This window comes from Bubalus bubalis, chromosome 2 (genome assembly GCF_019923935.1).
Source record: "Bubalus bubalis isolate 160015118507 breed Murrah chromosome 2, NDDB_SH_1, whole genome shotgun sequence".
NCBI lineage: Eukaryota > Metazoa > Chordata > Mammalia > Artiodactyla > Bovidae > Bubalus > Bubalus bubalis.
In genome coordinates this window covers 146,123,058-146,127,380 of record NC_059158.1, presented here as the reverse complement: position 1 = coordinate 146,127,380, position 4,323 = coordinate 146,123,058, and the positions used below count along the sequence as shown (strand labels likewise).

Below are 4,323 nucleotides of genomic sequence, written 5' to 3'. Positions count from 1 at the left end.
AAGAACTTTTCTGGTAATTCTGGTCTTTTTTTTTTCCCCTCAATGGCTTGTTCTGCATTGTGATTTTTGATGTGTCCATGAGAGGAGGTGAGGTCAGGTCTTTCTCCTCTGCCATCCTGGCTGTTCTTTCCTGAATTACATTTTAGATAATTTGGTAGGTGGCTGAGACTCTTTCCTGGTTCCTGGAATTGAGGTTGGGGGTTGCTGTGGTCTGCTTTCTTTCTCCTTCATCCTTGGGTTGGAGAAGTAGTGGAAACTGCTGGCATGTCTGTTTCTCAGTCACAGGGACCCTCTCGCTCATCTCAGACAAGAAGGTCGCATGGCCCTTTCATCTTCAAATCTTCTTCAGTGCCTGGATAAGTGTCCAGAACTATGGTGAAGGAAAGGGTCAGATACGGCATTAGCTTTCTGCCTGCCTCCAGTGAGGCTTTCTAAGTTGTTGCTGAATGTGTCTCTGGCAGCGAGATCCTGGTTGGGAGGTGGAGGGAGGGAGAAACAGCATTTGCAACAAATGAAAGTCATGGAAACTGGGGTAGGTGATGTAGTGATGCTCCTAGGGAGAAAGTAATCTCCAACCTCTCCAGACGGATAATGGCTCCTTTTGGAGAAGGCAGGGAAGGAGGACCAGAACTGGGCTTTACTGGGTAAAAGGTAGAGTACCTTTCAGAGCTTTGCTCCATCAGCCATCCTCAGACACCTGTTGCTGCTTTGGGGGAACGTGGGAACCAGCTCTGTTTCCCAGCTCTGATGTGTCTCCAGCCCCTCCCTGAAGGAGCTTGAAATGCCTACAGGGTAGGTTTTAGAGATGAAGTAACAGCAACCCAAACCTGAAGGAGGGCATGACAACCCACTCGAGTATTCTTGCCTGGAGGATCCCTAGACAGAGGAGCCTTGTGGGCTATGGTCCATGGGGTTGCAAAGATTTGGACACAACTGAAGTGATTTAGCACACACGCACAACAGACACTCAAATGGTGACAAGACTGGCACATCCGGTAACAAGCGGAAGAGCTAAGGCTCCAATCAGGGAGCACTCCAGTGCTCTCATTTGCTATAACTCAATGTGATGGTTTGGAAAGAGCATGGAGCTGGGATTCTTTCAGTTTAGTATTTGTAGGGCCCTGGACAAAGCACTTGAGTTTATAGTGCAGATTATGGAAAGTAATGTAAATGGAAGTGTCTGCACAGCTCTAGCAATAACAGGAGCTCAATAAATGGTCTAGGCCTGATGGGACGGGGAGTGGGGGAGGTAAGAACAAGAATAATACTTGGTGTTGGCCCTTTGGAAATTCATTGTTATGGGGGACAAGATAGCACAAGATAGCACTGCTGTGTGATTGTCAGTGCTATTATATAAATAAGTAAAATTGTAAAGAAAAGATTTAGGCAACAGTCGACAATGAGAAAAATGGCACAACAAAAATAACTGAGAACTTTTCAAGTATGTTCTAAGGAAAAAATTTCCTGCTACATTTGGAAACACCTGCAGGTACAATTCATGACCAGATGGTAAATGAGCTTGTTCTTAGCTGATCATGAAACAGAGTCCAGAGGATAATGCCAAATCATTCTTTTTTTTTAGAAAAAGTTGTCGAGTTCTTTTGCCTCTTCTGCTACAGTTCACTCTGGACACCTTGCTGCAAGGTCAAGGCCTCTGAACTTTGCAGGTTCCATCTGGAAAAAAATGTTTGGTACACTGTATTATTTTCCAGTTGTTACTGGAAAAATAAATGCAAAATTAGTATATTAAAGCAACACAAATTTATTATCTTCTAGTTCTGGAGGTCAGAAGTCTAAAATCAGGCTGCGTTCCTTCTAAAGACTTCAGGGGAGAATTTGTTTCCTGGCATTTGACAGCTTCTAAAGCCTGCCACCATTCTTTGATTTGTGGTCCCTCCCTTCATCTTCAAGGTCAGCAATGCAGCATCTCTCCTCTCGGACCTCCTGCCTTCCTTGTATAAAGATGCTGATGATTACACTGGGCCCACCAGGATAATCCAGGATAATCTCCCCATCTCAAATTCCTTAACTTCGTCACATCCACCATATAACGTTACATATTCACAGGTTCTGAGGATTAGGATGTGGATATCTTTCGGAGGTCATTATTCAAGCCTATCACAAGCATCTATATGTCAAACACATCTTTCTTTTGCTAATAAGGCCAGCTTTGCTTAGAGCAACTAGCACAAGATAACATGCAAATTCCCCACCCTGTAAGGAGAGGAAAAAGTGTTGATGGTGACAGGCAATAAGAACCCTGTCTTACCATTCATCCATATAATAATTGCTGCAGAAATTCTTGTGGGAGCAGTAAGTAAGGGCAGGCTTTTTATTGTAACTAAAAATTTTAAACTATCTTGAGAAAGGAGCAGATCCAAACTAACTTTTGTTTAGTCATCAAAACACTTTTATAAAGCTTGATGTATCCCAGGCACTTACTTCTCCCACCACTTTGTAGACTCAGGCAATCCTCTAACAACCAAAAGAGGTGCTTTCTGTTATCATTATCCCCATTCTGCTGATGAGGGAGTGGAGACATAGCCAAGATTAAGGGGTATGCCCAAGGTCACACAGCTAGAAGTGGTAGCTCCTTGTGAAGTGATGTCAGACGATGGTGAGCAGAAACCTGGTTCCAGCGACCTTGGCGACTCACCACCCAGGGCTTTATGTGTCCTTGAATGCACAGTTCTCACGGTGTCTCATCTGGGTGGCTCTCTGTTTGGATGGGACCACAGGAACATGGGGAGAAGTAGTTTTCACCTCATGGAATGTCTTTGTCTCACCTCTGGAAAGAATAAGTGCCCCAGGAAAGAAAAGGAGGAGGTACTTTTAGAATCTGAGAGTTGGAACAGGTTTCTGTGATCAACCTGATTATCAAGCTTTCCCAGACTTCTAACCCTGGGGCGAAGCAAAGTAGCTGAGCGGGCCTGAGGGGTCCAAGTGCTTTTCTTGGATCTTCTGCCCCAAGCAGGAAAACATCTTTCAAGATTCAAATTATTATTTTTTTTTAAATTAGAGAATTACTTATTTTAACTGAAGTATAGTTTATTTATAAGGTTTTGTTCATTTCCACTGTAGAGCAAAGTGATTCAGTTATGCATTATACACATTCTATTTTTTAATATAGTTTTCTGTTATAGTTTCTCACAGGGTATTGAATATAGCTCCCTGTGCTACACAGTAGGCCCTTGTTGTTTATTCATGCTATATATAAAACTTACATTTGCTAAACTCAACCTCCCATTCCATCCCTCCCCCAGCCCTTCCCCCTTGCCAACCTTGAGTCTGTTCACTATGTTCCTAAGTCTGTTTTTTTTAATAGATAGGTTCATTTGTGCCATATTTTAGTTCCACATATAAATGATATCATGTGACATTTGTCTCTCTTTCTGACTGACTTCACTTAATATGGTAATCTCTAGTTGCTTCCATGTTCCTGTAAATGGCATCATTTGATTCTTTTTTATGGCTGAGTAATATTGTATATAGGTACCATATCTTTATTCATCTGTTGATGGATATATGAACAACCTAAAGATTGTTTCCATGTCTTGGATATTATGAATAGTGCTGCTATGAACATAGGGATATGTGTATCCTTTTGAACTATAGTTTTGTCTGGACATATTGTCCATATGGTAATTCTATTTTTCGTCTTCTGAGAAGCCTCTATAGTGTTTTCCATAGAGGTTGTACCAACTTACATTCTCACTAACAGTGAAAGAGTCTTCCCATTTCTCCACATCCTCTCCAGCATTTGTTATTTGTAGTTTTTAATGATGGCCATTCTGATCAGTGTGAGGTAGTACCTCATTGTAGTTTAGATTTGCATTTCTCTAATAATTAGCAGTGTTTTCATGTACTTTTCAGCCATCTGTATGTCTTCTTTGGAGAAATGTTTATTTAGATCTTCTGTTCATTTTTTAATTTTTATTTTGATAATTGAGCTGCTTGAGCTGTTGACTTATTTTGGAAATTAAGCCATTGTCAATTGCATCCTTTGCAAATATTTTCTCTCAGTCTGTAGGTTATCTCTCCATTTTGTTTATAGCTTGCTTTGCTGTGTGTGTGACTAGATCTCATTTGTTTTGGGTTGTTTTTTTTTTTTCCCCCTTTGGCCTTGGGAGACCTAAGAAAACATTGCTGTCAATACAATTTACGTCAGAATGTTTTGCCTAGATCTCTTCTAGGAGTTTTATGGTATCATGTCTTGTGTTTAAGTCTTTAAGCCATTTTGAGTTTATTTTTGTGTATGGTAAGAAGGTGTGTTCTAACTTCATTGACTTACATATGACTGTCCAAATTTTCCAACACCACTTG

General features: G+C 41.0%; 1 long non-coding RNA gene across 1 annotated transcript; it reads right to left on the bottom strand.

Moving 5' to 3' along the window:
* Nucleotides 1-381: 381 nt before the first annotated feature.
* On the bottom strand, nt 382-2,840 carry LOC123327984. The gene is made up of 2 exons (XR_006542653.2): nt 2,443-2,840; nt 382-1,674 (listed from the first exon to the last, which is right to left on the bottom strand). It is a non-coding gene; the product is annotated as an uncharacterized LOC123327984 (long non-coding RNA).
* Between the last annotated feature and the right edge of the window lie 1,483 nt (nt 2,841-4,323).